Below are 22,791 nucleotides of genomic sequence, written 5' to 3'. Positions count from 1 at the left end.
ACATCGTCACGAATCTTGACGTCACAACTATCAATGCCAGATGTCACGTTTTTCAAGTGACATATTTTTATATTTTCTTTTTCAAAGTTATATGTGAAATCTTTTCTCGACAATTTCCATATTTATTTTGAAAATACAATTAGTTATTCTAAATACATTCCATTTATTTTTATCGTTATTCGTAGTACGTGATATTTCCCTGACATCTTCAAAAAAATACTTCATTGGAGTTGGTTGGGGATCACGAACTCAAATATTACAATTTAAAAAAAACGTCATATAGAATTTTTCTGTATTCTAGATGTATATTTTATTCACAATGTTTGTATATTTTTTATTAAATATAATTAAACATCCACATCTTCATCATTTTTATCAGTATCATCACTATACATAATTATCTCCTCGTAATCTTCAATTCCTTCAGAGCGGGCTCAGTGCATGACTACCTACCTGCAAAGAATACGCTAAATTTTAAATAGGAAGAATAGAGGGGACGTGTGTTTAATTTTTTTAAATTTGTCATAAGATATTTGTTTGATCTAGCGAAATAAAATCGGTGACTCTTTAGAACTTTTTTTGTAACTCGAGTAAAAGTAAACGTTTCAATATTTAAAAAAAAGATATTTGGTATTTTATAAAACATATATTATTTCCATTATATGTACCTACATATTTGTTATTTACAATTATTTCAGATGAACGTACATTTTTGACGCTTTAATCTACATAGTGAAAACTTTGTGATTTCAAATTCAGGAAAACAGGACGAGCGTAGTTACTCCGTCAACAATTCAAGCTCAACGAGACTGCTGTTGGCCGTGCGCAAGATAACTTTAATTTTAGAGCATGCACAGGCTGTTGTGTTGCGTGAGTAAAAAAAACTCTTATGGTGCATTGTGTACCGGTTTATTACAAACGTTTTGAGGTAATTTGTGATTAGTTTGAAAACAACACTTAAGCCTATTTTTGTCATCGTAACTCACGTATTCGGCCTTTTGTGCATCGGTGGTTCATGGAATATTTTGATTCGAAAATAATTTCAGATCAACGAACGTTGTAAGTCAATGTTTTAAGTAAAAGCCAGCGTAACACCGTAACGCATAACAATTCACTTCATTTTCATATGAATTGCTGTGAGCTGTAATTCTCACAAATATGAAAGTCAACTCGACCAAAAGGCCCGCTATTCATATTTTTATTTACTCGCGTAGAAAGTTTCTGGCGTAATACGTTACGCAATTTTTCTCAAATTAGTTTTGGTCTTCGCGCGAGTGGAAATACCAAACAGAGCCATGCTTGTATCTTCGAGTTATTTAACTGTTATGTAAGGAGAAAGCTCTGCCGGTGCGACCTTTTCAACAGATATTTTTAAGAACCAAACCCAACCGGAAACTCAATCGATTTTGCTCAAGATTGCCTCAAGATGCATAAATATCATTACTCATTACTCTTGCAAGGTTTTGACAAGAACAACCCGCGTTAATGTGGTTCGTTTTGTAACGCCTTTCTTTAAAATTACGCAAACACTTTCTTATCAAGTCAACAAGAATTTTCGTCCGAAAATAATGTGTTTATATTAAAGTTTATGATAGGCTACCAAAAAAAAATTTAATGTAAATTGTATCTAAGTGTTTACAAAAGTGTTGAAAGAAATTTTCGACAGATTTAACCAAGTAATGTTACTATATTTTGTTCTTAAAAATAAATTATTCATATAAAATTAACGAGTTAACTATAAATTCTTCTACGAAAGTTCGTGACCTTGGTGTTGTACTTAATAGTAAACTTACATTTAACAAACGTATAGAAAATACTGTAGAAAAAACTTACAAAATGTTAGAGTTTGTCATACGATCAACCAAACCTTTCACATAAACTGACGCATCAAGAAAACATTTTTTTCATATGTACGTAGTGTCCCAGAGTTTGGTTCGCCAATTTGGAATCCTCAGTACAACACTTACAAAAATCGTATTGAACATATTCAAAACAATTTGATTAGATAATTAGATTTAAAAAATAGTGTTTTATTTTCAAGTAGGACTGAGTCCGCTAATTTTCACAAGGTTCAAAATCTCGCAACTCGGCGTACCATGTTGGATATGAGCTTTCTCTACAAAATTGTTAATAACCTAATTGAGAGCCCAGAAAATGTTAGAGGCATTTCATATCGAGTCCCTATCCGTAGAATTCGTAAATCTGTACTGTTCGACATTCCTAACTCAATGACTAATTATATGAAAAATAGCACTCTTCGAAGAATAAAGATTACCTATAATGACAGTGTTAGTGACATCGACATATTACATTGTAAATACCATATTTTTATCAGATCTGTTAAATACATTTTAAATTTATCGCATGAATTTTAACTTTAAAAGTGACTTTTAAATTTATCTTTCAATTTTAACTTTTTAATTTTAATTCTTAATTTTAACTTTTAATTTTAACTTTTAATTTAAACTTTTAATTTGAATTTTAACACTTACTTTTGATTTTAAATTTAACATTTAATTTCAACTCTTAATTTATACTTATTCATATGTACATATACTACCTGCATCTAATTAATTACTGTTGGTTGTATATTTATACTAAGAAATATAAATGTTCATGGAAGCAGAGAGAGAGGGAGGAAAGTAAAGTTGGAGCAATACAATGTTATCACCCTTTTCTGTCCTTTTTATTTAATATTTATTGTTTTTCTTTTTTAGAATTCAATTATTTTTCCCCACTCCTCCTGCATTTATAATAAATTAGTGTGATATCTGTAATTGGTCTTACTTTTTTTTATTATTCTTTTGTACCTTGTATTTATATAAAGACTATGATTTCCTTAATAAATAAATATTTAACCTTTACCGCCCGGGTTCTTATTCGAAGCTACACAAATTTTAAGCTTTTTTTACTCTCGTTAGTTCTCGTACTTTTAAATTCAAAAGCGGCGAGTTTATTTATTAATTACTGGGACTAATAAGAGTGTCTCTATATTTTTTTGTATACGTCGGTAATCAGCATAACACAAAAAAAATCGTTTTTAACTCTGACAGCTGGCATCTAGCTGGTTTGTTTGATTTGGAGCGAATTTCCGTCGTTCTTATAAATAATACGTTACGCAAGTTTTGGACATATTTAAGTTAAATTTAATTAATTGGATTAAATAAACATGGGTATATTGTAAGATAATAAATACATTTTCAATTAATTTTGTAGGTTGATTTTATCAGTTTAAGACCCATTGTTTATAAAAAAAAAGATCGTTAAGTAATTTCTAAGGCATAAGACATAATAGAACATTTTAAATTCGCAAAACATCGCAAATAATTCTTTTAGTACGCACTGAAAAAGTTAATTACTTTTTTTGCACCGCAACAGATCAGGAGGCCCAATAACAGCACAAAACACTCAGTTTTTTGTGTTCTCACCGCGAATCGAACGCCAAACCTTCGTGTATGGGTAAAGTATCGTAGCCAGTACACCACGAAGGTTGCAAGTTAATGTGAATATTGGAAGAACTAGTTTTTTTATCACTACGTATATTTCTATATTATATTTTGTTTTGTTTGACCGTTAGAAATTACCACCAACTTTTCGAATCAATTGGGACCAAACCCCATTCGCATAATAAAAAAATCGGATAGTTGGATGTTTTCCGAAAAAATGTTCTATTTTAAGTCAATACTGTGTGTACCAATGTAGATATTTAGTACTTTTTTAGATCAAAAAAACATTATTGTATATATTTTGTGTTCAATCTTTGCTTTATACAATCCGATAAAGATTTCTGTGTTCTTGGACACAACGTAACAAGCATTGTTTTTGTTCCTCCTCAACTGAAATAAAATCATGAAAGTTTTGCATCAATTTCTCTGTTCTACGTATTAAGATCGAATTTTGAGTCTCAAAACAAAGCCCATATTCGCCTATAAAGCCTTGTTCAATGAATATAAGAACAATCGACAGAACAAGATTTTGATTTTGACCAATATGAAATCATCGAAGTTTTTCATTGAAATAAAAAAACAAATTATTAAAAGTTATTTTACCATTCTTAACACTTGTGTGATACAAAAAACAACAAAACTAAAAACTGTACAATGAACTACAAAGTTTTTCCATCAATGGAATGTATCGCGTCTCAAATTGATTTGATTATTAATAATATTTTAATCTCTATTTACTGCCTTTTAATTTTTAATTGTTTAAAATGTCAAAATAAAGTAGTGGATAAAAGACGATGGGATTTTTAAAATTATTTTAGTATGTTATTTACATTAAGAATAAGTAGGCAGTGCTATTTCGTCGTCTAATTTATTCGGTACAGTTAACTAAATAAATAAAAACAGTACCTTACAAATATGGTACCAACTAGAGAGAGTGCGAGTAATCATTAATTCTATTGACCCTTTTGATTGTAATTAAATGACTTTCAATATGCGAGCTCTAAAATTAATACTTAATGCTAGTCTTTAAGTCCTTGTTGATATTTCAAATTGTTTACGTACTCCACTCTCTTTATTCATTATTCTAACAATGTCTTAATTTTGAAATTTTATGTTCACAAATACTCATTTATGCACTCTAATTTTTCAAGACAAAATTGATACTGATACACATATACACACACTTTCACCCCCACTTTCACACCCTAATACCATACACTTATACGCACACACAGATCCTCACCCACCCACCATATCTCTCTCACACACATACAACTTCTTATTCTACACCTTGTTTATTTACAACTTATTTTTGTAAATATCTGTTGTTGGTTTAATTTAATGATTTTTCGTTTGCACATGTATATTTGCTGTATTACTGTTAATATCCCATATTAATAAAATATTTTAAAAATCGTCGTTTTTCATTTGTTACAAAAATAAACACATTTATTTGAAAATCACACTTTCCCCAACCTTTATTATTTTCTTCCTTTTATGAATTTACATATTTGAAATACAGACATTTTTTATTGAGAATAATATTTTCCTGACTTGCACCCAAAAAAATAATGTCAATATTAATTAAAAACAGTACGAGGCAGTGTCTGAATAAAAAATTGGAAAACATAATTCTTTTCCAAATAAAAGATTCAGTGACAAATGCGTCGGTGGTATTACCCATTATTAATGACAGTATGTGTCCTTTTTACTTAAATTTATTTATATTACATACTTACATGATGATAAATTCGCTGTTTTTTAGGGAATGTATTATAATGATTATTGACTCATATTTTTTCTGTTTCGGCTGTGTATTGCAACTGGAATATTTTTATTTCTCAAACCTGTTCTTCTTTGTCACATTTATTGCAGATCGCAGGATATTTCGATATTTTTTTATTATTATTAATTAATAGTTACATAAAATGAAACATCTTTTTTTTCTATTACAATCTACTTTTATATATTAAGTTAATGTTACAACTGTAAATTTACAAAAAAGAGACTAGCTCTTGTGCTTAGAGGGTAATATACACTGTTATGGTTATTTAGTTAGTTAAAGTTGCAAAAATTAGAATGTACACGAAAATAAAATAAACGAAATGAAAAGAAAAACAGAAAATAATAATACTGTAATAGGTACTAATTAAAATATAATGCGGTTTTTACTCGGGTTAAAAAAAATCATGTAAATTTACTTTGAATTTATTTAGTGATATATTAGTTTTCCGATGGGTGAGATTTTTTTTTTTTCCTTTGGAAATTAAACTATTTTGACCATGACTTATGTAGAATTTAGGATTTTTATTGTATTTTGGTATCCAAGTGACTTATTCATGTAAAATTGATTTAATTTTTCTTTTTTGTAAATTTGTACTATGTTATTTATTTTGTAAATGGTGTCTTTTGAATGGACTTTAAGTATTTAAATTTATTTCAGCAGAGAGGGAAAACATTTTTAAGAAGGGAATATGGAAGTCTAGGCATTTACAGGGCTTATGACCTGTCATTGGCTGGTTTAAGTGGCCACTTTACACACTGTGTAACTTTCACCATTCTGCCCATGTTTAAACATCCACATATCCTCAACTCTTCCATTTGTTGACTTTTGTGAAGTAAAAGAGCTGAAACCTTTATGGATATGACTTTAAATAATTTATATAGATTTTTCGTATTGAATATTAAAGGCTTCTTTTAAATTACTTTGATAACGAATATTTCTACTATTTTAATAAGGTTTGATATATTTAATAGTATAATATAATATAAGGGTAATAAAGATTGTACGAATTATTTAAAAGTTACTTTTAAATTATTGATTTTTTAAATATTCGTTAATCTAAGAAATATGTAAGTATATACATTTTCTAATACATGATATTTTAATAAAAAATATACAGGCAAGATGATCAGTCTAACGTTTCAGATACTTGTCCATGGACTAACCAATATTTTTAAAAAATGATAGTGGATCTGGGTAGAAGTAAAGTGGATTGTCTCATTCGCTTAAACCAATATTAAATCACCTGCTCCACAAACGTATAGTTTATGTTATGTTTTCGATATTTTATTTTGCGTTTTATAATATAAACAACGTTTTGAGTTTGTCCAAATTTTTGTAGACAAGGACTGGATTCAACTCCCTGGGAAGCTGTTAATATTTACATATTACAACAGAGATGGAGAACATTTTAAAGAAGGTAATATAGAAGTCTAGGCATCTACAGGGCTGTCATTGGATGGTTTAAGAGGCCGCTTTACACACTGTGTAACATTCACATCACGATCATCGTGATCACGATCCTCAGCATTGAGGGACCGACTTGGAAGAAGATACTCCCAGGAGTGATTAAATAATCTCATTTGGGACCATACATAAAAAAATCATTTTTGTGACAATACGTAATATCATACATAGTTAATACATCCGAAATAAATCAATATAAATATAAGAAACACAAAACACATCCGTTTAAACCATCTATATAAATCACATTAATAACTATCACTATCAAAAAGATTTAAGTAAAAACAATAATTGCGACACTTCTGGATTTTTTTTTTAAATAAAAAAAAAAAATTGTGTTCGTATAATTTACGCAAATATTTCATTTTAAGGGCCATTTTCAACGAGTTGTAAATAACTCACTTTTAGAAAATGGGAATCAAGTTGGGGCAGAGTGGGATTCGAATCACGGACCTTTGATCCGTGAGTCCGAGACACTAGCCACGGGACCACAACCCGAATTAATTTTTATATTCGACTTTTCGTGTTTTAGGTCATCGGGCAATTTATTAAATTAGGAATGGTCAATATTTTCCAGAGACCGTCTGCCGAACTTTGTTGAGCGAAACTGAGACACATGAAGATTCCCTGAGTAACGCGTATTGTGATTATAAATATCATGACCAAATGTGTATATTAAATTTGTGTGAGAAGAAAAGTTTATGATATTTAAAATAGTATTGATTATGTCATGCAGTAGCATCAATTTATTACTTTTTTGTTGCTCATATTACCATATTTTGTCATAAGAAAAAAAAAAGTAGAGTAAATTATTAAAATAATTACAAAGTGTAAATAAAATAGAAAATGAAATTAAAATTACAAATAAATTCACTACGGAACAAATTAATATTATTTCAACGGTAGGTGAAAGTACTAAAGAAACACTGTTCTTAGTTTGTTCACGTATGACTTAATGAGAAATTAAAAACTTGGTGGATTAAAATAATCTAAGTAATGCAGTCAAGACACTATCGTTATTTTTTAAAAAACCTTTTCCTGCCAAATACTCTACTCTACTCCCAACTGAAAGAATGTTTCAATCGGATACAAAAAAAAGTCTGAAAATGTTTGACAACCACGATTGGAATCTTCTCCTTCAGGGAGGGTTACCTTTATTTTTTCCGCCAGCGCTTAAAATCTTCTTGGGTTATCCCCGATCACTGGACTGCGCCGTTTTTATCAGACCATGGTAAATTTAATGACAAATTATTTGTTTTCAATAATGCTGATTCCCCTTCGTACTGCTGCGGATATCCTAATCAATCTTCTGAACACATCCTGTGGTCTTGTCTCTTTCTCCCTCTCTACGATTACCGAATGGAGCTTTTCGCTACTATACGTGGCCTGTTATAAGTCCTATTGGATTGACAGATATGATGGCTTCCAAAAATAATTCCAAGGCTTTTAAAAAGATTTGTAATCATTTCGGCGAATTGATCATATCCAATCAATTTAATCCTAGTCAGCGAAAAATTCACTTCACTCTTTTCTCAAACCCAATGAACTGCATATTATGTACTTCTGGATTACGTTTTTGCTACCAGATTACAGAAGGCTCCTTTGGGCAGCTTTTCTCTTTCGGCAACGAGCAAATTTATGTGGTGGACAAGCTCTCCCTGCCAACTACGAATGTTACGCAGTGTGTAAAGTGATATGTATATCAAATTCTGTTTACACTTAGAAAATACAATATTGTTATATCCCAAGACTCGACCATTGTTCACGTGTGAACAGGAATTTGTGATACAGAACATTGTTACGAGACATTGTCGGGGAGGCTATCTTCGCGGAACAATGATTACCTCCACCGTCCTAGAGTGAACGCGCACAGACAGGACTGCTTTGCTCAACGCGGGCGCGTCGCTTCGGCGTATTTTTTCTGCTATAAATGGATGCAGAAAAATTCCTTTATATTGATTAGTTCATTTCTTAACAATTCCAATAAAACTTGGTAAAAAATAAATAATATTTTTCATGAACTCGCTCGTATAAACACCGTCGTGTATTTATTTTTGCAGCGCTCACGTGTGAACTACATTTGAATCGGGTTGTCGTCCCCTGGCTAATGTTGCGAACTCGTGGATTAGAGATCCGCTCTGTTAAGGTGACAATAATGTCTTAATTTTTTATTTATTTTTTTAAATTTAAATTTCATTGATAAATACATACATTTAACAAAATATTTTTACTTTCAAAATTCACATTCTACTGTTAACAATAAAAATTTTAACATCTTTGGTAAAGGTTTTCTGAGCCTTTTGTTTAGTTTTGTCTGATAGTTTATTGTATAATTTCAGTTAATGGTTTATTAGTCTCGATTGTCCTTTTCTCGTTTTAGAAGGTTGTGTATGATATTTTTCTGATATTCTCGTATTGTGTTCATGTTTACTACAGTTTTTTCAAGTTTTAATTCTTCGTCTACAATTACATCAGTGGCTAATTTATGAATAAATTTTAAGGATGCTAGTTTAAAGAGTTCAGTTACATTTTATTGTTTAGAAATGAAATACTCGTATTTACCTGTACAGCAAAACTATAATTATCCGGAATTATGAGTGCCAGACGTTATCCGGTTAAGCAGAAATTCGGATAGTTGGATAAACCATTGAATTATGGCAATATTTTGAAAGAAAGCCCAAAATTTATGCTAAGATCATAATTTTAATGCTTTTAAAATAATACAGCGAATAAGAATCACATTTAAAATTTACTTAAACATGTACAGAAAATTTAATTGCATTGATGAAGAAACTCGTTTACGAGCAGTGCCCTTTTTTATTTGTTTTTATAACATCTCTATTTTATCAATAAAATTATATTTTTACATTTATTGTACTTGTTTGAATCTAATTGAACTCGACGGATGTGCGAAATGATTAATAACTAACATCGTAAATATTTTTTACCCATTTTAAAATCATACGTAAACACACATGTAAACATATTTTGCACCAAATCATTTCTTTAATAAAAAAAACATTTCATTAATAAAGGTTTTCCACGTATTATAACTGTTAGCAAATTCTCACTATATTTAAATTTGTACATTTAAATATACAAATTTAAATAAAAATACTTCCAAGTGTAGGAACAAAAAGAAATTAGCATTTATTTTAAGTAGGTGAATATTTTATTGCTAGCAAATAATACGGCATATGACACAATTTATAAAACTATACACGTACATAATATACAAAGTGGTTAGATCATCATCATAATCATTCACCCTCTCCGCACTCAGTAATGCATAGGGCACTGAATTTGTTAACCAATCAATGAAATATTCAATTTTAAACAATCTTTAAAATCGAATAGCAGCCCAGGACCATACAAAAGACAAGAATGGTAGACGAATGCGCCTACCACTACACAACGAGGCGGACCTGTCTCTACTTGATTTCCTTATTCAGGATTTTTACATGAGAGCAGCTATCGAGTCGAAAACATTTGTCCGAGGTTCTGGTTCTATTTCAAACGCGGAACTTTAGTCTTAATCCGTCTGGACACAGAAAACAAAAATGGTTAGATACTCGAGGTAAAAAAAACAAGGGAAAATTTTGCGTTTTGGAAATATTAATAGTATTCTGTTTGTTTACTTGATTTTGCTTTGGTTAGCTATTTTTTTAATAGATAAATGCTTGCTGTTATTACCATACGAGATTATATTATTAACAGCTTAGTTCATTATTATGAAGAAGTCTTTTACACAAGATATTAAATTAATTGTTAAAATAGACGTCTCCAGCATGCTTATTAACTAACACTATTTTCATAAAAATATTTTATCCGCCCCGTGCATTGTAATTTTTTTTTTTTGTGATTAACATATTACGTTCTTTGGTATCTATCGTATTATTATTATTGATCATGGTACTACCAAATGTGTGTTATTATCAAAATTTAAACTGTTTTGTAAAACACCAGCAAAATACTGATAAAATTCAACAATTCACGTTTTTTGGCTAGTTTCGACCATTTTTGATTCGAGATATTTGTTTTCGGTTAAAATGAAAAAAAAAAAACAGAATAATTCGGTTTTTTTTGCTTTTGTATTTTACTGAACTACAAAACTGTCCTTAGACCGGTCATTGCCTATGGCGCCGAATGCTGGGTTATGACCAAAAGAGACTAAAACAGGGTATTTGTATTTGAAAGAAAAATATTAAGGAAGATATTTGTATGGAGTATGGAGGAAATGGTTTAATCATTAATTAGAGGCACTGTATGGTGAACCTAACCTTGCACAATTCAGAAAAATAAGAAGATTACGATGGTTGGGCCATGTGCACTGAAACCGTACCTCAAAAAAATATATTTATACCACTCCGGAAGGCAGACGAAGCAGAGGCAGATCAAAATTAAGATGGCTGGATAATGTGGAAAGTGACATTAGAGCAATTTGTCTGAAGAATTGGAAAAGAGCCGCAGAGTGCAGGGAGTAATGGAGACAGATTCTGGATGAGGTCAGGGCCTATAACGAGATGTAGCGTCACTGAAGATGATGATTTTACTGAACCATGTAATTTATTAAACAAAATCAAATCTAAGGTTTTGAATTTACATAAAAAATAAATAAACTTTTTTGATCCGTTTTTATATCTAAAAAATACGTGTTAGAATGCATATAATTTTAGTAACCCCATTTGAACTAGGTTTATGTTGAAAGATGGTAATTTGTGGTGGTGCTGGTAATGTTTGATGGAGTCTTAAAAATCAATATTTTAGCAAATGCATGTAAGATTTAAAAAAAAAAAATATTTTTTCACTATGGCATATTTACACAAAATGCTGAAAAATTGTTGAAAAATCAGGTGATCCGACAAATTTAGCCATCTTTCAACAGGTTTATCGTCATTAAATATAATTCATTCATAACGTCGTGCTTTACGTTAATTGAATATTATCGTGCGCATATTTATATATCTGAAATGCAAAGAATTTTCATCTTTTTAAATGAATTATTATCCGTATTTAAAAAAAAAAAATTATATTGATTCAAGATGTCTTTAACATTAGCAATTTTTCATTCGAAATGTCTGAATTTAAAACCATTATACTAATGAGAAATCAAATGACTAAAAAGGTACATGGAACGCTAATTGTGCAAAAAGATGCAAGTTATTTGTATTGAAGAACATGCTGAGGTTGAAGAGAAAACAGGTATTGGAGAAATTAGGGTAATGTTACAACCAGAAGACAGTGTTTGTTAATGGACGCTTCTCTACTGAGAAACCTCATTATCTTGTGTTAAAGGTCTTTTAGATAATATACTGTAAAGACGAGTGTGCCAATTGTAGGCTAGAAAGATATGAAAAGATACATTAAATACATAATTCTTCTGTACATGTGTATATCACTGAACGCTGATGATGTTTGTGAAGTTACAGAGCTGAAACCTTTATTGATGCGAGTGAGATTTATCTAATTGAATTATTTCACCTACATACTAGGCAACGCCTAAAATATATTTTTTTTCAATTTTTATACTTCTTCGTGTACCAGGTGGCCACTTAAACCAGCCAATGACTGGTAACAAGCCCTGCAGATGACTAAACATATATATTGCCTTATTTAAAATGTTCTTCCTCGCTGTTGTAATATGTTAATGTTAACAGCTCCCCAAGGAGTTAAATCCAGTACTTGTCTACAAAAATTTGGATAAACTCAAAATATTGTTGATAAATCCACCTGGTCCATGTAGAAGTATAGAAATTGAAAAAAAAAATTCAGGTGTTGCCTAGTATGTAGGTGAAATAATTCAATTATATGAATCTCACTCGCACAAATAAAGGTTTCAGCTCTTTAACTTCACAAACATTAACAGATGAAAGAATTGAAGTAATATAGATGTTCAAATATGGGCAGAATAGTGAATGTTACACAGTGTGTAAAGTGGTCACTTAAACCAGCCAATGACAGGTCATAAGCCCTTTAGATGCCTAGACATATATATTGCCTTTTTTTAAATGTTCTTCATCTTTGTGGTAATATGTTAAAGTAGATAACAATGATAAAAATAAAAGCCGAATCAGACTTAACTAAATAACTATAGAAATATTACATTAACATATAAGGATAAACACATTATATAAGGGGGAATGTGGGATCAGACAATTAGTTTGGAAGGAGGCAGGTAGAGGATCCTGGAAACAAAAAGGAATATAAAAAAAGGATATAATATAATAACATTTCAGGCGTTTATTAAACGCGGTAAAGGAATACGAAGAAGATTTGAGACAATTGACTATAACACTAAAGGTCATTGAGTTCACAACATTCTTGTAGATTATTACTATTAGCATGTGTTATAAGAATTAGCTCCTAAGGACCAAATAAGAAACGCTAATTTATATTGGAATGAAGTTTACTGACTTTTAGATCAAAAAAATACATTTTGATCTTCCTGAGCCTCGATTACAATGGGAAGTTAACAGAGTTATCTTCAACAATATTTTGAGTTTGTCCAAATTTTTGTAGACAAGGACTGGATTCAACTCCCTGGGGAGCTGTTTATATTAACATATTACAACAGAGATGAAGAACATTTAAGGCCAGGCCACAACATTTAAGAACCAGGCGTTGCCTAGTATGTAGGTGAAATAATTCAATTATATGAATCTCACCTGCATAAATAAAGGTTTCAGCTCTTTAACTTCACAAACATCAACAGATGAAAGAATTGAAGGAATGAAAATGTTCAAATATAGGCAGAATGGTGAATGTTACACAGTTTGTAAAGTGGCCACTTAAACCAGCCATTGACAGGTCATAAGCCCTGTAGATGCCTGGACTTCTATATTGCCTTCTCTTAAGAGTTATTTTCGACTGTCTATAAAGAAAAACCGATATTTGTGTACAAAAATGAGTATATTTGCATGAATATTTAAAGTATCTTCGTCGGTAACCTGTAATTGAACATGTTTAGAAGAAAATTTTCTATACATATTCTGCTTTTCATACAGAAAACTTAATTTTACTTTGTAGATAAATTAGAAGATATATGTTAACTTCCCATTGTAATCGGGGCCCAGATACTTTAAACCGAAAAAAAAAATATTGCGAATAGCATCCATAAAACGTTTTAACTTTTAAAAATGTATTTGAAACAATAACGTTGGGGTTAATCATTAAAACAAAAATAAAATAAAAACGTTTTGTTTTTAATTTTTTTAAATATTAAATTTTTTTAAAATTTTTATTTATTCAGAAAAACAACAGCAATACAAAAAGTATACACAACATTACAAAAAAAACATAAAATAAAGCCAAATCAGTTTTCCACATAAATACAATTATAAAAATCCAGTTCAGTTAGATATTAATTCCTAGAAGTGCATGTGAGCGAGTTTTTTTGTGTGAGGATGCGTGTGTAAGTGAGTGGAGTGTGGTTTTGGTAGGTATATGAATATATGTGTGAGTGTATATGGGTGTGAGGGTGGGTTTATGGACAGGGTGAGTGTGTGTTTGATACACGCAGCTTCGAAACCGATAGGTTATAAAATATAAACAAAGTGGCTAAAAACTAAGTTGTCTTTTTTATTTTATTTTAAAAATTCGCTCTCATTTATGTAAATTTTCTGTTTTGTATGTACATTTCAGCAGTTTCGCTGCTATCTGCTTTCTATTCATTAACTTTTTATTCATAATGTAATTCCATCTGGTATTCACAGTCTGCATTACGTAATGGGTTAAATAACCCGAAAAGTAATTCTGGTTACAATAATGTTTAAATAAATAAATGTTTAAATAAATAAATAAGTTTAAATAAATAGTTAAATTCCTGACGATGAGGTAGTAACCTCGAAACCGGTCGAAGTGTAATTAAAAAATTTTAAGTGATTTATACAAATTTATAAACAAAAAAAAAAAAATATATATATATATAAGCATTTATTTTAACAAAGCAAACGAGCTGGAGAAAGATAGGATTGAATGGAGACGACGCGACGAGGTGGCCATAATATGCTCCCTGTAATCATTTTAATGCAAATCTGATGTTAAAGTCAATGCAGCGTATCTTGATCAACTTTTAGAGGAAGGTACTCGTTTAGTAAGTAGGTTTCCTTTTTCAGTATTTTTCCCTGAGAGCAGCCATCGAGTCGAAAACACTGGTCCAGGATTCCGGTTTTGTTTCTCACACAGTACTCTACTTTCCACCCGTCTGGTCGCAGACTATACTCCCAATAAGAAGTTAAAGAGGCCGAAGAAAAAGATATTGCGCTAAGCATCTTTCTGCGTATAATATTTACTGAACACGCTAGTAATAAAACCAGAATGTTTATATTTTATTTTAGAACACTATCGCCAAATTCCTAGGTGGTATTTTAGCAAGTTATCAAAGCTAATATTCTCACAATTGATGTGCGGTCCAAATAACAAATTATCTGTGCGCTTCTTTCATTGAAGTAGGCAGGTAGAGAGATACTAGTTTTTGAGGCAGTTTATACCAATTATCAACAACCCCTTTGGCCATAGAATACATACTATATAGTCAGAACCAAAATTCATTGATCGATGTTAGTTTTCACAAGCAGGGTATTTGATTAATGCGTTCTTTATGAAATGTAAAACATTCAACTAAAAAATGATCAAATATTGATTCATTTCATTATAAGTTAAATTTTTAGTAATGTAATGCATTTATTTTGAGATAGCTGTATAAGTAAAATTTGAACACCTGATTATACCTTAACTAATAAACAATATTTCTACAAAAGTAATTTTAAAAACAAAACGTTGTTATAAAACCCAGACGCTTTTTAATGGCACTCTATCTACCATTGAATCAACAATATTTTGAGTTGTCTCAATTTTTGTAGACAAGGACTGGATTGAACTCTTTGGGGAGCTGTTAATATTAACATATTACAAAAGAGATGAAGAACATTTTAGAGAAGGTACATTTGTTATTAAATCCACCTGGTCTATGAAGAAGTATTGTAAGAAGTATGTAGGTGAAATAATTCAATGAAATTAATCTCACCCGCATAAATAAAGGTTTCAGCTCTTTAACTTCACAAACATCAACAGATGAGATAATTGAAGGAATAAAGATGTTCAAATATGGGCAGAATGGTGAATGTTACACAATGTGTAAAGTGGCCACTCAAACCAGCCAATGACAGAGCATAAGCCCTGTTAATGTCTAGATTTCTATATTACCTTCTCTAAAATGTTCTTTATCTCTGGTGTAATATGTTAATATTAACTGCTCCCCAGAGAGTTGAATCCAGTCCATGTCTACTAAAATTTAGACAAACTCAATATATTGTTTAAAATACTTATATTTTTGTCTGAATAAACTAAAATAAATTCAAACTAACAAGAAAAAACAAAAGAACATTATTTTTTATATTGTTTTTGAACAACGCAGGTTTTCAGTAAATTGTGGCTATACAATTTATATTTATTTATTTTATTTATTTGGATAACCAACAGCTATAATTATCTCATAATTATATAACAAAACAAAAAACAAATAAGCCAATTACAGGTTTTCACAAGTAGCATCACAGTAAGTTAAAAAAGATTCTCGAACATAAAATGAATAGTAATTAAATGTAAATTTAAAAGAAAAGAAAAAAATACTACGAGTTATTTCGAAAGCAAACGCCGTACGTTATTAAGATTATTTGCAAATAAATCTATGTTAAATGATTTATTTATTACATTAAAACTATTAAAAGTTCGCCATAAATATGAATTTTGCCTATAATTAGATGAAACAAGAGGTATGTGAAGAAGAGGGTTATTTTTTAAAATATTGCAAGGAACATTGATAGAAAGTTTGCATAGTAGTTCAGGACAGTCAATTGAACCAGAGGCAATTTTAAGTAAATAAATTATATCCGCTATTTCACGACGTTTTTGCAGAGGCAGTAGGTGATTTTTTTTTACATATATGAATATACTGGTCAGATTTAAACTCAAGTTTCAACCGGAAACACATGAATTTTACGATTTTTTTTTAATATTTTCAATGCGTGATATCTGCACATTGTACATAGGATTCCATATTTGAAGCACTAACCTTGTGGTCGTTACAATAACAATTAAAACAAATCTTATTTTTTACCGGCCGGTTTCGAAGCTACACTAGCTTCCCTTTCAAAGCATATTTTACTCTTAAAGTATACCCTAAAAAATAAGCTTGTGCAGCTACGAAAGCGATGGGAAAAAATAATGTAAAAATATGTGGTTAAAAATTAAGCTGTCTTATTTTAATTTTAAAAAATGACTGTTTATTTTGATTACCTATAATTAGATTTTGATGTACACAATATGTCTTAAATACAAGTAAACTTTATACTTTTATATGATTATTTCAAATCAAACGTTCACCAATAAATAAATCAATTATTTACAATAGGGATTAGACATTAAAACGTGATTTATGCTTCATTAATTATGCACATCTGCACAATAAGAAACTTTCAAAATATGTATAATTTAGATTGCGCTTCCGGACCAGTTATCTACAAATAGGTCACATAAGGTAGGTGTGTATTGTATATTGGATAAAAAAGTAATGAGACTCACGATTGAGATGACTAAGATCCAGTATTTGACACACTTTAACTGTTAACTCACACTACTTCTAACTTTGACCGGATGAAAACAGAATTTCTTTGATCGACAAGAATAATTATTTGTACCGCGAAAGATCTCTTATAACCGGTTTTGTTAGCACTGCCTCTTCGTATGGAGGCTCAAAGAACAGTGGCTACGAACGGTGTGCTTGGAACCTTATACATTGGAATATAATCAGCTGTTAGCGGTTTTATGCTGTGGTTAATGTTATGCAGCGAAAAGTAAACACGCATGATTCACTGTTAGTCGTTTTTACACCAAATACTTAATTTAAATATTCACACATGACTAAATTTGTTGATTAATTAATTGACTCAGTTAGTACGCGTGACTTGAATCAATAACTAAATTGACATTAGACAATATAATTTATTTTAAAGATTATTTAGGTGACTGATAAATATAAGGAACTTCAGCCCTATGGAAAAAAGGATACAAAAAATGTTTTCTTGTGCGCGGTAAAAATTACAGCATTAAATTGTAGGGCAAAGTTTCTTGAAAATGCAAGAAAAAAATCATGAAAAATAGTTAAATGAAAACGAACGAATACGAATTAACCAATGATAGGAGAGCTATAAAAAATATCACGTTTTTCTTTACAATCGGCAGAACTGATAATAAGCGGGTAAAACCTCTGACGATACACGCGGAGTTATTTCGGAAATGCAAAATATTAAAAAATATTAGCGCTGATAATACGATGTACAAAAAAAAAGACTTTGTTTGATAGTCTATTTTATTTTATTTTTATTTTATTTTATTTGATTTGGTAAATCAACAGTTCTACATACATATTTATAGTAAACAAACAGATATAGTGTATAAACTCAGAAATAATAACAGATTTCCACAAAGTTAGTAAATAAAATATATTACATATTAAATAAATACATGTAAGTTTATACATATAAAAATGTTATTTTCATGTACTCGTAAATATTTATTTTTTTAAGAACAGTAAGTTACTGTAAATTGGGTGGGATTAGGACAAGGATGCTTGAAAACAGGATAATGTGGGGAAGGGAGAATCACATATTTATTATTATAATGTCTACTAAGTTACATACTGCATTTTTAGTGTAAATTTTAAATCTGACAGAGTGGTGTTTGTGAAATCTATATCTTTGAATTTTGTATTGTGCAAATGTTTTAAGTATCTACTGATCTTCTAACTGATAACCATTTCTGAACCGAAGAAGAAATATCTTATTATTTTCCAACTTTCTGTAGACTCAAGAGTCTGCTTTCACAGAATTATCCTCTTGCGATGCTGAACTTCGGCCGTCTCTCTAACGGTTTGAGGGTCTCCTTGGTGGACGTTATTCATCTGGTATTTCACGCGGCGCTATGTACATATGTACGTAACTGTATATGTTGATAGCAGTATTGTCGCCCCCAACTGACCACAACCTGAACCTCACAGACGCGACATCTCACCTGCAATTTTCCAGCTTTTTATAAAGCATTAGCGGATCCGACAAACGTTGTCCTGCCCGAACGTTGGAAAAAGACTGTTCATTGATAAGTAGGTAGGTACCTAGGTACTTGTTTGTGATTAAATTCCAAAACTAAAAATAGTATATATTCAAATATTGAATTCAAGTAGCTACCTAGGTACTTGTTTATGGTTGAATTCCAAAACATAAAATAACTATTTTTTCAAACATGGCATTCTTTTTGCAAACGTCAAACTCCGGTCTTCTCACCAACGGAGGGGTGTACTTATGTAGGAATACGATTTTTTTGTATTGAATATAATATTATTTTAGTATTACCAAAAATCCAGTAAAATGAAATAAATGGGTAAAAATTATAAGGAATTTAAGGAAATAATCTGATTGAGATCCACAAAAAACAAATGCTGTTTGTAAACATTCAAAAACAAACTTTGCTATACACAAAAAACCAATATCTTTTCATTTTTTTTTGTAAATGTATTTTCTTCGAATGCAACCCTGGTAGATCAATGAATAAAACATTTATGCTTCTTACTTCTTTCTTATATATTAGATTGAAGATTTTAAAATCCACGAACACGCATAGCGCAAAGATCTATATTTCTCTAAAAACCGCAAGTAAATCTGTTAAGCCGTTTAGAAGAAGTTCAGTGACATCACACGTACAGAGGAATTATATATATATATATATATATATATATTTATAAAGATTACTGTACTACATAATATCAGAAAGATCAATTATAAAGTAATACTTTAATTTAAAGTTATTGAATATTTCACTTCCATGCAGTTCTGTCTTCCGGTTTCGAGCATACCCGTCTCTTCGTCAGGACACCAATTAAACAAACATGCAAAACCCACTATACACCTTCACCATAATTGCTTCATAAAAATATAAAACCAACATGCTATGCATTTTAAGAGGCATCCCTTACATGCACTGTTTTGGCCATGAAAATATTTTTTGTTATCGGAGAAATAGTTTAACAAAGAGGGAGGGGATGAAAGGAGAGGCGTGAGATTAATAGGTAGGGTGATCATTACAATGGAACACCGTATAATGGGCTATATTGAAAGGTTGTTTGATTATTGATCTAAGGAACATTATTTTCTTAAAGCTTTCCTAATGTGAAATATTTCCATATTATTTACTTTTAACTCTTTATTATTTGTATGTAAGATTTAAACTCCTGTATCTTTATTTAAGTCATGATTAAAATTAATCAGGTGATTTGCAAATTTGGAGAAATTGTTATTGTGAAACCAGTTCATTTGTTTTTTATTATGAATATAAAATTTTTCTTGATGTTCTTCCAACGTAAACTAAAGGACAGGACATGCATTACATGTTGGTTTTATAAATAAAGAATTGCATGTTGGTTTAATTGGTGTCCTGACAAAGAGACGGGTACGTCTCGGAACCTGTAGATATAGAAAAATCGGTAAGTATTTACAAATATTTAATAACATTTAGTAAAATCTTTGCCCACAAAATAAAATGTTTTATATATTAATAATAATACTATAATAATTTTGATCTATTTATTCGTAAAATCTGTTTATCCCTGGATTAATTCACCTACACATGAATACAAACGTCACACAAATACAATTACTAAACTTCTTTTCTTAAATATTATGTGTCATTATATTTACAGTGGATTTGTTTAATTGGCTTTAGCATTGTTAAGATTTTTCTACTTATTTTGTTCATGTAATAGCTGTAAAAATCCCAAATAAAATAAATAAATAAAGTATTTAATAAAAACAAACAAATCATTACGCTGTTTCCCCGTAGGGGTGGGCGAGAGGATATAACGCCACTTTAATCTGTACGTGCACACCCACCTTTCTTAATTTACATTCCTTCATCATCTCATGCACGTAAATTTATAAAATTATCTATAGAAAGTCGTTGAATATTTGGCGTGTCAGTACCCCGAACCAGAATTCTACTGTCTCATACACACATAAACCTCAGGAAGTGTATTTAGCATTGTTTATGACATGTATGCAAATACTTGTGGCAGTGTAAGATTCGATGACTATCTGGGCATAAAAATATTGTGCAATAGCTAAATGTAAAGCCACGTGGTGATCAAAAAATTAACCACTTAAAATTATGGTTGGATCATTTCTATATTTACTGTATCACTTTCGTGAAAAATGCACTTTAAACTTTCATTATTGTGGAATTTGCACTAAAAGAAGACTTATCGGTACTCAAAATGCCTAATGTATTCTAAAAAGAAATTGAGATTTTGTTATACATGTTGAATGATAATACTTTTTATCCCAGTTAAATGTTTAGTAGTGCAAAGCCAGGTAACAAAGAAAAAAATGATTTCAACGTTTCGTGAATAAAAATAAATCTTTGTTCAAATCATGACGTTTTAATATTATTACTTTTTTGTATTTACTGTATCACTTTCGTGAAAAATGCACCTTAAAATTACAAATATTTTTTTCTACTGTTTAGATTGCACTTAAAGAAGACTTATCGGAACTCAAAACTCCTAATGTATTCTAAAAAGGTTTTTTAAAACTTTGTTATACTTTATGTTGATTAATGTTTTAAAATTAATAATATTGCTATTCTTTCCAGTTAAATAGTTCATTTTGCTGAACCAGGAAACAAAGCAAAATGTGATTTTTAAAACTTTTTTTTTTTAATCTTTGTTTAAATCATGCTTATTTTATTAACGTTTTTATTTTATTTTTCAAAATTACTGTCGCATTCATTATTAATTACTGAGTTTTTCAAACATTTTGTGCATATTTTTTTAATCATGGCATTCTTAAAAATGTTATTATTGTAAATTTTATTTCATTACTAAGTATGTTTTGTAATTGATAATTATGATTTTAATAAACCTTTTTTAAAAAATATTGTGCACAAACTAATTCGCCAAAAAAATAATAAAATAGATTTCTTTGGATTATGTGTAGTCTTCCTAACTAGATACAACCTGTTTTAAGGCAGACGTTTTTAATTGACTAATTATTAAAATAGACCTTTCTATATATATATTGAAAATGATAATAGACGTTCGTACAATTTATATTCATGTATGCGTTTCATGTATTTTTTGTTAGTTTCCTTAAATAAATAAAATACATTTAATTGATATTTAAATTAAATATAGTAAAAAAATGTAAAGTGTATACAAATTGTAAAAGATGCAAAAAATATTACCGTTCAGGAAAAAATATAGTACTTATATTTATATACAAGTATGTTGAAAACGCATAATTTAGTTTTAAAAAATTCCGTTTTTATAATTAGTCCATTAAAAGATGTATGAATGTAGAAAAAGCTAGGTCTATCTGCAAACAAATAGTGAAATGGCGTTTTTTTCCTCTTTGCCTAACTCTACGGGGAAACGGCGTGACGATTTGTTTGTTCTTGTTTGCGTTTTCAGAAAAAATAAGATAGTAACATATGATATTGTGTCTGCTTATTTGTTAATTTTTTATACGAGGCATATCCAGAAAGTAAAGAATTCTCAATTTTTGTACTAAGAAAAATGTATATTTAAAAAAATTACAGTAAATTTCTTTGTATATATGACTTATTTTTCCAGGTAGTCGCCTTACCGTTCTAGGTTGTAAGTCGTGGCAAAAGCTTTTTAATACTCTCCTCATAGAACTCTCCCACCATCTCCTTCGTCCACTTCAAGACCTCTTGTTTCACCTCCTCATCGGCATCGGTTGAAATTTTTTTCCACTCACGTAAGTCTTCAGGAAGGTGAAAAAATGAAAAGCTGAAGGCGCTAAGTCGGCGCGTTGTCGTGCAACAAGCACACTCCCTTTGTCAAAATTCCTCTCCGTTTGTTTTGAATTGCTCTTTTGAGCTTTTGTAGGATCTCACAGTATTGTGCTGCAATAATCGTCTACCTTGAGGCAAAGAATCAATTTAAATTATTTCTATTCGGTCCCAAAACATGGATGCCATGATTTTTTTGGCCGAAATTGAGATTTAGAATTTTTCTGCCCGTCATGA

The 22,791-nt window shown here is 30.1% G+C and overlaps 1 protein-coding gene across 2 annotated transcripts in view; it reads right to left on the bottom strand.

Annotated features, from left to right (window-relative positions):
* Positions 1-17,493, bottom strand: part of LOC148272949 (uncharacterized) — a 94,686-nt gene extending 77,193 nt beyond the window's left edge. For both annotated transcript variants that reach the window (XM_088239350.1, XM_088239352.1), the window contains exon 1: positions 17,278-17,493. The gene's annotated coding sequence lies outside the window, so the exon portion shown is untranslated. The remainder of the gene's footprint in view (positions 1-17,277) is intronic.
* Between the last annotated feature and the right edge of the window lie 5,298 nt (positions 17,494-22,791).

Source organism: Micrasema longulum, unplaced genomic scaffold (genome assembly GCF_059751315.1).
Source record: "Micrasema longulum isolate JH-2025_06_02 unplaced genomic scaffold, ASM5975131v1 h1tg002143l, whole genome shotgun sequence".
In the NCBI taxonomy this organism is placed as follows: Eukaryota; Metazoa; Arthropoda; class Insecta; order Trichoptera; family Brachycentridae; genus Micrasema; species Micrasema longulum.
This window is presented reverse-complemented; position numbering and strand designations above follow the sequence as displayed.